Genomic DNA, 12,877 nt, shown 5'->3' on the forward strand with positions numbered 1-12,877 from the left:
TGGACAGGGAGGCCTGGTGTGCTATAGCGCATGGGGTCAAAAAGAGTCAGACATAACTGGGCGACTGAACTGGCTGAGCTGTTTAACAATGTTGTGATAGTTTTAGGTGGACAGCAAAGGGACTCAGCCATACATATACATGTATCCATTCTCCCCCAAGCTCCCCTCCCATCCAGGCTGCCACATGACAAAGAGCAGTGTTCTTTGATCAGCACTTTATATTCGTGAATTTCATTATTCCTCAGGACAATCTTATAAGGCCAGTACTGTTCGTTCTTTTTACAAGTAAGTTTTCATTTTACAGATGAAGATGAAGCCCAGAGAGATTCTGTCATGCGAGCAAAGGCTTGATTTTCAAGGACAACAGCTGTGAGGCCCTTCTTAACCACTGGGCAATTCTGCCTCTTGAAATGACCAGAAATGAACACAAGGCTGCACCCTGGGGGTGTTCATTTTAGCATTATAAGAACAGGAAACAATCTAAATGCTTAACAGCTGGAGGCTGGCTAGATCAAGTCTGACTTCCAAATGAGAGCATGCAATATAGATGTTAAAAATCGCTCCGTAGGAGAACACTCAATGACATGGGAAAATGTTGATGATACGTTTTTAAGTGAGAAAAGCTGTTTTCAAAACAGTATGATCCCAAATATGAAAAGGAAAGATATGTGTGATTATTCACATGTGTGTACTTTGGCAGACAATACGACTTCTGTACTGGATTGCCTGTGGCCGGTGCCCCCACTAGGTACCCTCTTTTTCTCTTCACCCCTCCCAGCGTCCCCACACCCCAGGCCATCTGGGACCGGTCGATTCTGAGCCACTGGATTGAAGTAGTGCATATTTGAACAAAGATAAGCAGGATGTGTGTGGAGCTCTGTGCCCAAAGTGTCATTGTTTTCCCTCAGGTCATTCCAGGAAACTTCTCTCTCGACAAGGCAACACTCTTAAGGGAGAGCTAACTAATGGAAAGAGCTTTGTAAAGACTGTAGCACTCATAGAATATTTCAGAGGTACAACGCTACTTAAGAATAGGTGATGGGTCCCTTACATGTAGGAGTCTGGAAAATGCCTGAAAGGAGGGTATCTTGCTCTCTGGGCCATAGAAGTAGGTCGGCCCCCTACCCCTGGGGTCCTGGGGTCGCTAGCAAGCAGCCCAGCCCCAAGACGATTCCTAAGCCCCCCTCAAAATCCTTTGGGCTCTCTGTCCTGTACTTCGCCCCAGCTCTATATCCATGCTCAGGCAAAGCCCCAGAGCTGACTGCTTAGAAAAATATTTAATTGAGATTCCTCCTACAGTGCTTATTTCTGTCTCAATAAGGCCTTGGCATGCCATGGGTAGCTAAATATATTGGCTGTTTCCTTTCCGATGCCAACTTAGTTTTTTAAATGTTCCCAAGTACATCTGCCCAGTTATTCCGTTAAAGAGAATTTACAGCATTTGCCCTCTGTAACCTGGAAAAAGAAGAAGAAGAAGAAGAAAAAAGACAAAACTGGAGGTTAGCTTGCTTAGGGAAGAGAAATGGAAAGATTGTCTGTGCAGAAGTATATTCCTTCCTTCCTTCCAACAACCACATCTACTGAGCTTCTCCTGAGTTATTGGCACTGTCCCTAATGTGTAGACTATACAGATTTTTGGAATTAGACCCAGTCCCTGCCCTCAGGATGTACATAGCCTAGATCTACCCACAGTACAGCGCGTTCCTGATGGAGGAGGCACAAAACAGAACTGAAGGAGTGTCTGCAGTGCCCCGGAGGGAGCACAGGGGACGTTTTCCTAAATGGCATCTCTACCTGTCCTAGAAGTACTTAGGAACTGAGGAGACAGAACTGAAGACACAGCAAGAATATAAGGCTAAATGGGCTTTATGTGCATGTTACATTAGTTTGGGTCAGCAGCGTGGGCACTTACCCCAGCAGAATTCTTCTGCTGGATTTGGTATCTGATTCTAAAGAAGTCTGGAGTACAGTTCATTTACACCTCGAGGCTTTGGTTTCTTTACCTATAGAATATATTTGTGCAGACAGAGTTCTTTCAACAATTTTAAAGTCTCAGAACCAAGCATATATGGAACCTCAGTGTGTAAGACCAAGAACATCGGAGCTACTGTGGTTGAGGTACGGGTAGGAGACCCCAAACTAGTCCTGGCCTACCCCTACCCCCCCCCCCCCCCCCACCCACTGGGGCCCCTCACGAGGACTCTGGGGCTCCCTCAGCTGCAGTTGAAACCCTCAGGTTGAGGTGGTGTTTCAGGCTTTCCTTGTGTTCTTGCTTTGCCTCCATTTGGGCATGAGGCTGGTCGCTGCTGCCAGAAGGAGTCTGTACCTGCCACCCGGGAGCTCTGATGGAGGCTAGTAGGCGGTGGTCTTGGAGGACTTGGGTTCACCAAGTCCTGGGAGTGGTCAAATCATGATTGCTTCAGTGAGAAGGAAGCAGGTTATCCTCTGAAAGCAGAGGAGGTGTTGGCAGCTGACAGAACATGGAAACTTGCTTTTGAGGCTATCGTCTGTACCTCATGCCCTCTCAGACTCCTGAGAAGTTCTTCCTGTTCTCTAGCTTTGATTCATTTCTTTGTAATGGATGTAAATCATTTCCTCTGTGTTCACCTGTTTCCTTCTAGCTGTCCAGAAATATCTGAAGTTGGATTTCCTATCCTTCTCAACATTTCATAGATGGCAGCAGAAGTATTAGGGGGTCTTGAATGAAAGACTCGTTAGAGTTGTGGCAGATTCCCACCCCTGTTTGAAAAACACCGCTTTGGTCATCTTGGCAGGAGGCTCAAGGTTGGACATGAGAATCTTAGGGTGAGGGTGATGTCAATCCTGGGGAGTCTGTAATTCCCCAAATCTTATTAACACAGGGGCTGAATACCAGACGTTCCTTTGGGTCTGCGTGCCAATGCTCTCAGCCTTTCCTAGCAGCCTCTCTCCACTGGTCTGGAACCTTTTAGGGCATTCCAAGCCCCCGCACCTCCCCCCACCCCAGGGCTGGCCTGCAGTCAAGCATCTTCACACTCTGTTGCTTCCATCTGGAACTCCCTTCCTCGATTCCTGATGCTGGCTGCCTCTGGGCCTGCTTGCTATTCCGGTGCCCAGAATCCCACAGAGCTCTGCCAGCAGAAGCCACGGGGAGCTGCAGCAGCTGATAAGGGTGGGCTTCCCTGGGGGCAGGATGCAAGGGCCAGAGGATCCGTGCAAGCGAGCTCTGACCATTTATCAAAGGGTACCTCACAGAAAGAGAAAAGACGAGCTACAGCTGAGAGGAGGAAGTTGGAATGCACATAATCAAGGAAGGAGAGTATCAAGAGCCCATAAAACTCAGCTCCAGGTCACCTTGGGATTCTAAGATACAGGATGAGATGGTTAGATAGCATCACCGACTCAATGGACATGAATCTGAGCAAACTCCAGGAGATGGTGAAGGACAGGGAAGCCTGGCATACTGCAGTCCATGGGGTCATAGAGAGTTGGACATAACTGAGCGATTGAATAACAACATCACCTTAGGATTCTAATATCCTCTATGGCATTGACTGTCCCTGAGTCATGAGATTTTTGCCTGACATGCAGTCACATCCCTTCCAGAAACTCTGATTTTTCTTCTGCCAAAAGGTAAGGGAGTCTGAACACCACTAGGGGGACTGACAGCTGCAGAGGTCAGGGATCCAACCAAGATTCAGATGTGTGCTGAGCACATCTCTGTCTTCCTCTGGACAGCTTGTATATCTTCCTGCCTCCAGGAAGGAGGCAGACCTGGTGATGAGTTCAGTTGAGGTTTTAGAAAACATGATGCTGTTACTCAGCCATTAAAAAGAATGAAATAATGCCATCTGCAGCAACATGGTTGGACCTAGAAATTGTCACACTGAGTGAAATATGTCAGACAGAGAAGGAGAAATATTCGTATGACAGCCCTTACATGTGGATTCTAAAAAGAAACGATACAAATAGACTTACTTACAAAACAGAAAGAGGCTCAGAGACTTAGAGAGTGAACTTAGGGTTGCCGGTGGGAGAGGGAGGAGGGAAAGATAGGGGGAAGGGACAGTTTGGGAGTTTGGGATGGATAGGTACACACTGCTATATTTAAAGTGGGTAACTAACAAGGATCTGCTTATAGCACAGGGAACTCTGCCCAGTGTTATGTGGCAGCCCGGATGGGAGGGAAGTTTGGGGGAGAATGGATATCATGTATATGTGTGACTGAGTCCCTTCACTGTTCACCTGAAACTATCACAACATTGTTAATCAGCTAAACCCCAATACAAAATAAAAAGTAAAAAAAAAAAGAAGAAGAAGAAAACATGATGACGGAAGGAAGTGAGAGAAGAGGCAGCAAGTGGAACCTGGCCCCAGAGACATCCACACGAGGGCTCTTACATCAATCAGCTTGTCCAACGTCGAGGGCAGGACTTTCTCCTTCCGGCCACTCCTCCTTAACTTCTCAGTTTCAGTGTGGTCAGCATACTCTCCCTGCTGCCCTGACTCACTCCAGGAGTCCTCCCTGCTCCACCTCCCCTGTGCCCTGGCCATCTCTGCCGTGGTGAACCTCCCATCCCCTCCCTGGTGGATGACTCTCCTCCTGCAGGCCCCTTGTCTGGGGATATGGGAGGCCTTTAGCCTCCCCTTCCATCAAGCTGATATCATGCTAGCAGAAGCTGCAATTACCCCCGTTTCCTATGAAGTCATGCCCACCTGCCTCTGCCTGGCTTCCCAGCATCTCCCCGTCCTGCCCCTCTGCTGCCTGATCATTTTTCGAGGCTCCCTTCCATGGCTTCTCTCCTCTGCTCAGCCTTGTCTTCTCCTCTCCCTCAAGCATGTTAGTCTGATTCTTCCCTCTGCACCTGGGTCTGAAGTGCCAGTTTTAGTTCTGCTCCAAACTACCAATTCTTTTCTTTTAAAAAAAAAATTTATTTGCCGGCCCTGGGTCTTAGTTGCAGCCTGTGGATCTTTGTTGCGGCATGCAACTCTTAATTGCCACATGTGGGATCAAGTTCATTGACCAGGGATCAAACCCCGGCTTCCTGCATTGGGATCTCAGAGTCTTATCACCTGGACTATCAGGGAAGTCCCTCAAACTGACAGTTTTTCAAGGCCCCTCTTTTCTGTGAAGCGTTCTCTATCAAGTCACCCTCTTTACGCCCTTACTGTTTCTGTGTTGATTATTTCCAACTTCACACCAAATTGGCCTTCTATTTTATATTACTAAGCGTTGTCTCTTCAACAACGTTGTAATCGTCTTGATGGTAAGGGTGTGGTAATACCTGTTTGAATCATCTCTCTGCTCCCAAGGAAGGATGTGGGAATGAGGAAAATTAACATGTATCCAGGGCTTTTAGACATTATCTCATCAAATCTTTTCAACCCTAAGAATTGGATATTTTTTGTCTCTTATTTTATAGATGAGGAAACTGAAGCTCAGAGAAGTATTTTTACACTTAGAGATGGTAAGTGGCTGTGTCAGGATTCAAAACCAGGGTTGCCTGATAATAAAGCATCTTCCATGACTCAATGTCTCTGTTCTAAGGTGGGGCATAGAGCACTCGTAAATGCATGGAATCAGAAAAACCATTCGACACAGGAAGCTGATGTGTGTTTAGAATCACTGATAGCACTGAAACCATACATGTGTTTCTTTTAACCCCACACTGAAAACTTAAATCCCAGATTGATATATTCCAATGCTAATTTTTTTCAAAGAAGGTAGGAGCAAGTTTTATGATTGATGTCTTTTTTAAAATGTCCTAATGATTTTTTTTCAGAAGCATTTGTTGTTCAGTCACTCAGTCAAGTCCGACTCTTTGCAATCCCGTGGACTGCAGCACACCAGGCTTCCCTGTCCTTCACTATCTCCCTGAGTTTGCTCGAATTCATGTCCACTGAATCAGTGACGGTATCTAAGCATTTCAGCCTCTGCTGCCCTTTTCTCCTTTTGCCTTCAATTGTTCCCAGCATCAGGATCTTTGCCAGTGAGTTAGCTTTTTACATCAGGTGGCCAAAGTATTGGAGCTTCAGTTTCAGTATCAGTCCTTCCAATGAATGTTCAGGGTTGATTTCCTTTAGAATTGACTGGTTTAATATCCTTGCTGTCCAAGGGACTTGCAAGAGTCTTCTCCAACACCACAGTTCAAAAGCACCAATTCTTCTGTGCTCAGCTTTCTTTATGGTCCAACTCTCACATCCATACATGACTACTGGAAAAATCATAGCTTTCACTTTGTAGACAAAGTGATAGCTTTGCTTTTTAATACACTGTCCAGGTTTGTCATAGCTTTCCTTCCAAGGAGCAAACGTCTTTTAATTTCATGGCTGCAGTCACCATCCACAGTGATTTTGGAGCCCAAGAAAATAAACTCTGTTACTGCTTCCACTTTTTCCCCTTCTATTTGCCATGAAGTGATGGGGCTGGATACTATGATCTTAGTTTTCAGAAGAAGCATGATTCTTCTAAAATTTTACTTAGAAATGGTCCAAGGATGTCTGATGTCATGTCTGAACTGAATAACCAGGGAGGAGGCTGTGATAGCTAGAAGTGTGTCTCTCAAGTCTGGTGCCACAGCAGAAAGTGTTCCTCTCCTTGTATCCAATTAGATGGTAATCAAAGGAATAGCAAATTATTGAGATAAAACTCAATATATATAGTGTAAGTACATATACTCTATAAAGGTTCCCAGGTGTCAGAAATTCCCCCATGATCCCCTAAGAAGAGTATTTCATTGTATTAGATTGTGAAGATGTGTGAGACAGAGAAAAGAGAGAGAGAGAGACAGAGAGAGAGAAAGCACTCAAGCACAGATGAGGAAGATATGTAAAGGAAAAGGGAAACAAAGGAAGAACAAGAGGAAGAGAGGACGGCTGAAAAGCTCAGTGGAAGGTTTTCTCTACTAAATGGATGGAAAATGCATTTTGAATCTTCAGAACTGGAAGGGAAAGCAAATTTTGTCTTAAGTGGCAATGCTCCCGAAACCTTTTCTCATGTCCCGATAGGGTGAGGACACCGTCTGGTGCTTGGGGATTTAGGCTGAATGGTTCTGATCTATCAGCCTTGGCTACATCACGGCACAGAAAGTACAGTTTCCACCTTTACCAAAGGTGCCACTGTGACTGGAGAAGCCTCACTCCTGGTGTGTCCAGTAGGGGTGCTGAGCTGGGGGATGGCAAGCAGTTTGCCTTGGCTTTGCAGATCTCTCCTCGGCTCCTGGCTTTGCTGGTGTTGTTGTTAGTCATTCAGTCATGTCCGACTCTTTGCGACCCCATAGACTGTAACCCACCAGGCTCCTCTATCCATGGGATTCTCCGGGCAAGAATGCTGGAGTGGGTTGCCATTCCCTTCTCCAGGGGATCCTCCTAACCCAGGGATTGAACCCAGGTCTCCTGCATGGCAGGCGATTCTTTACCATCTGAGCCATGAGGGAAGCCCCTGGCCCCGCTAAAGGAGATGTTTAGATGTCCTCTTGGGGGTTTCTGAATGTGCCCACCTGGGGCAGTTTTGAGAATTGAGCAAGACAGGTGCCTGCCAGACAGTCAGCCCTAAACAAGTGCCAGTTACCTCTTCACCGGCATAGAGAGAGCAGTAGGAGCCCTTGTTATTGTTCTCTTTTTTTCCCAAAGATTTTCTCTTTAAAGATGTTGTTGTTGTGGACCATTTTTGTGGACCAAAGTCTGTATTGAATTTGTTACGATATTGCCTCTGTTTTGGTTTTTGGCCTCCAGGCGTGTAGCGTCTTAGCCCCCTGATCAGGGGTCAAATCCACACCTCCTGCCTTGGAAGGCGAAGTCTTAACCACTGGACCACCGGGGAAGTCCTGCCCTTGTTACTTCTGCAGGTTCATTTCCTACTTCTCTTCCCTTTAATCACCTCGTGCCAGCCTCGAATGCCAGCCCCTACATGCCACCCCGACCCCACCATGGGGCGTCGATGCCTGCCGTCCCATCAGCTCAGGTCTTGCCGCCACCGTGTCTCCTCATGGCTGCAGGACTTCATTCAGGTCCCAGCTCAAAGTCACCTCCACAGGGAGATCTTCCCAGACCAGGTATCTAGAGCAGCGCCCCCCAGCAACCTCTGTCTCCTCCATATCGCCGTTTTGATAGCACTCTCGACTTCTGACTGTCTCCTGTCTCCTCTCAGAGGCTCCAGCTTCACAAAGGCAGGGATTCTGTTTGCCTGGTTTTTTCGTTTCATTCCCAGCGACTGTAACAGTCCTCAGCACATGATCGATATTCAATAAATATTTGTTAAATGGTTTATTAAACCAAAAATATTGGGAAGGTGGATTCTGCCTGGGGAAGGGTGAAGGGCCACAGGGCCTTGCTGCCTGCAGTGGCATGTCTGGGCAAGTCAGTCCCCAGCAGAGCTTCAGCCTTCACTTGTCCCTTCCTCTGGGCGTCCTGAGGCAGGTTATGACTTGTACAGCCTGTGGGGTGACCGGGTGGGTGTGCGATATGGCTGGAGAACTCTAACACTCCTGGATTTTGTGCCCAGATGCCCAGATTCAGGTGCCAGTCTTCCCACCAGTGTGCCAGCCAAAATACTCAAGTGAGACAGTAACATTTCCACTGAGGCTGTGCTTCTTACCCAGAGCATGGGGCATATGTGTGTGTATGTGTGTGTGTGTGGTGTGGAGGGGAACTTGAGGACTCTGCTATAAATGTATCATCCTTTTTACCTAATTTCCTGGAAGCATGGTTGTTACTGGGTATCGGCCTTGGGTACGTCGTGCCGTGGAAAGTACATTTCCCACCTTGAAGATGGTGCTGTGACTAGAGAAGTCTCACTTTTGGTGGATTGGGTGGGAGTGGTGAGCTCAGCATGGGCAGCAGATGGCCTTGGCTTTGCAGCTCTTTCCTCAGTGCCTGGCCTCTTTAGAGGAGATGTTTAGATGCCCTGCTAGGGGCTGCTGGATGGAGGTGATGAATTGGAAACATATTCTCAACAAAAATGAGCCCCTTGGCGCGTGAGTGCCTCGCTTACAGTAGAAACTCCGTCGTGGAGGATGAAAATGCCATAAGAGGTGGGCCGGTGGAGAGGGCGCTGTGCTCGGGGTCTTGAGCACTGGGTTCTAGTCCTGCTTTTCCAGGCACTCTCTGCCCTGCTCTAGGCCTCAGCGTCCTCTGAGGATGAGGGGCCAGACCCCATTGGTGAGGTCCCTTCTCAGAGGCTTATGGGAATTAAAGTCTCATGAGAGGAGCAGTCCCCTAGGGCTGCACACTGATTGGACGAAGCATAACCAGCTCCTTCCTGCCCCTTGCCAGGCCCCCTCCTCCTGCCCAGGGAGAGAAAGTGGTCTCCTCTTCTCCCTCCAGGGACACCTGAGTGGTCCCTGACATTCTCTGGCTCCCAGAGCTGGGTCTGAGGAGTCACAGCCCTGGGGACCATTGTGAGGTTGTCCAAAGTCGTTAGGGTACATGGGAAAGAAAAAGGAGACCAGAGAGTGAAGCGATCTGTGCAGTGGGGGCTGGGAAGTAGACCAGAAAGAGAAGCTGCGCTTTCTCTTTCCAGGCCAAAGCAGACTGCTTCTTTATGGATATGATGCAACGCTGCTCACCCTGCAGACTCTTATCGCATCCACCCTTATGAGTGCCCTGATGTTATAATATAAACAGCTTGGTCTGGATGAAGCCCCTGAAAACTAATCTTGCCTGTTCTCCTCAGTAGCAGTTTTAAAACATGGTCCCCAAATTCGTTGACCCTCCTCTTCCTGAGAAGCAGGATCTGTCTCCCTTCCCCTTGAATCTGGCCTTGTGACTATTTGGCAAATGAATACAGTAGACGAGGCGCTGTGCCCATATCTGAGTCCAGGTCTTCAGAAATTGGCAGCTGCCACTTCCTGTCTCCTGGGACGCTGGTTCTTGGAAGCCAGCCACTGTGCCAACGGGAAGCCAAAGAAGTCTGTGAAGAGAAGAGACCCACGTGGGGAGGAACTGATGCTCTGAGCCCGTGGCCCAGGCTGAACACCCAGTGCCAGGGTGCCCACCCCGTGAGCGAGCCGTCCTGGAGCCCCCAGTCCAGCCAGTCCAGCCAGCAGTGCAGAGCAGCAGTCAGCTGCCCCCATCGGACCCCACCCAAATCAAGGGTATCTGAGCACGATAGAGCTTGTTGCTCTTACAGCCACTAAGTCTTGGGGTGGTTTGTTGTCGGGCAATAGAACACTAGTGTTCCTGGTGCCAGGGAGCAAGCCCCTCAAATCCTTCTAGACAATCAACCTTCCTTGCTTCTACTTTTAAAAAATATAGCTGCCACTCCAAGCATCCTGTCAACTCCCCTTTCTTTGGAAAAAACTCAGCTCATCTTTCTAAATGAAGATGGTGATTTGCAGGAATTTTATTCCTTGAAGCCCACTCTCCCACCCTTCTCATTCCATTCCTCCCTCACAAGCCCCACGTCCCACCTCCTCTTATTTTTTCTCTTCCATCCTTCCAGCAGATGCCTTATCCTCAGCCTAGGGTTCCTGCAATAACCCCAAGAGATTAAGGTGGGAATCTCCTCGGTGGTTCTTTGTGTATGTGTGTGTGTGCACGCACGCGTGCACGTGTATGTATTGAAAAGATTCCTTGGAGACAGAAATGGCAACCCACTCTAGTATTCTTGCCTGAAGAGTCCCATGGACAGAGGAGCCTGGCAGGTTACAGTCCATGGGGTCACAAAGAGTCGGACACGACTGAGCGACTGAGCACACACACGTGTGTAGGCAGGAGTCGGTGCACGTTTGCATGTGTGTAGGTGTGTATGGAGTATGGTGTTACAAACATCAGAGGTAAGTAGCAGGTAGTAAAGGAGCTGATCACTTTGATCACTGATGGTTTTGGTGGGTCTGTTAGAAACCACCCATTCTTTTAAAAAGATACTTAAAAGTGCAAATCAACCCTTTGTGGTGATCCCATTCTGCATTTTTCAAATTTTCTATTAACCCAATGACATAGATTATGTGTATAATGAAGGAAATAAAACTCACTTTTAATTTCAACACTCAAAATTGACCAGAATTTATATTCTGGTGAATTTCGTTCCAGCCTTTTGTCTGTACTCAATATCTATTGAATATTTGATATCATGCCATGAACACAGTTTGTGTTCTGACTTTTCACTGTATGTTCTATTTTAAGAGTCTCTCTCTCTCTCACTAAATATTTTCCCAAACCTGTTTTGTTTTTGCTCCAGTGTATTTTTTTTCCTTTTTAAAAAACTGAGGTATAGTGTGTGTGTGCGTGTGTGTGTGTGCGCGCGCACACTCAGTCGCTCAGTCATGTTTGACTCTTTGCAACCCCCGGACTGTAGCCCGCCAGGCTTCTCTGTCCCTGGGATTTCCCAGGCAAGAATACTGAAGTGGGTTGCCATTTCCTCTTGCAAGGGATCTTCCTGGCCCAGGGATCAAACCCATGTCTCCTGCATCTCCTGCGTTGCAGGCAGATTCTTTACCTGTTGAGCCACCTGGGAAGCCTGAGGTACAGTTGATTCACAATATTATATACATTATATATAATATTGTATATAATATACAATTATATAATATTATATAAGTTTCAGGTGTACAACTTGATGTATTCTCGGTGCTGTACAGTATATCCCTGTAGTTTATTTATTTTATACATAGTAGTTTTTACCTCTTAATTCCCTACCCTTAATATTATCCTTCCCTTCTTCTCTCTCCCTATTTTCTCACTGGTTTTTTCTCTAAATTTGTGAGTCTGTTTATTTTTTGTTATATTCACTAGTTCCTTGTGTTTTTTAGATTCCACATATACATGATATAATTCAGTATTTTTCTTTCTTTGTCTGACTTATTTCCCCAAACATAATACCCTCCAAGTCCATCCATGTTGTTGCAAATGGTGGAATTTCATTCTCTTTATGGCTGAGTAATATTCCGTTGTATATATATACCATATCTTCTCTATCTATTCATCTGTTGATGGATCCTTATGTTGCTTCCATATCTTGATTAGTGTAAGTCATACTTTTATGAACTTTGGGGTGCACCAGACCTAATTTTTAGTGGCTAGATAATGTCCTAGCATAAATAAATAAATACTATTATTTAATTTGTTTAGCCTTTACTTGACTTTTAGCTTATTTTTATATATCATATTATATGTATATCACCATTTAAATGTCAAATAATTATTTGTCAGATGTGTGTGTGTGTATACACACACACATCTCATATGCTTAAACATAAATCTCTAAATCTTTGAACCTTTTAGATCTTCAAATATTTTTACTTTGATTTCCAGAAGTCAAGTTTCAGGTAGAACACTATAAACATTGGCAAGGCTTCTGATATGCAGTACAAAAAGGTAGAAACCATCCCTTCTGAAATTTCTCCTTGGCTTCAGGAACCGTCTTCTCACTGTTGGGCATCTCTTATTCTTTATTCCCAAGAGAGAACCAGGGAGGGTGAAGCCAAGGAAAGAAAAGACCAAGCGAAGATATGCAAGAAAGTATGTAGAAAAAACTACAGAGTTTTGGAACTCTGTTCTAAAGTATAGCAGGAAAAACTCCTTAGCTTATTTTATGAATATTTGAATGGCTTGGCAGAGAGTTTTCTTGCCCAACTTGATGTGAGGAAGGAAGAAAAGGGAACTAACAACAGTCACATGGGTAGATGCCTTCCATCCGTTATCTCATTTCATCCTTACGAGGATCCTGATTATTATTCCAATTTCACGGATTAAGAAACTGGGCTCCGGGGGAGCTTCCCTGGTGGATCATTGGTAAAGAATCTGCCTGCCAATGCAGGAGACACTCCCCGCCAATGCAGTTCAATCCTTGGTCCAGGAAGATCCCACATGCTGCGGAGCAACTAAGCCTGAGCACCACAACTACTGAGCCCTGGAGCCGAAACTACTGAGCCCACATCCCGCAACTACTGAAGGCTGC

Source organism: Budorcas taxicolor, chromosome 2 (assembly GCF_023091745.1).
Source record: "Budorcas taxicolor isolate Tak-1 chromosome 2, Takin1.1, whole genome shotgun sequence".
NCBI classification, from domain to species: Eukaryota; Metazoa; Chordata; class Mammalia; order Artiodactyla; family Bovidae; genus Budorcas; species Budorcas taxicolor.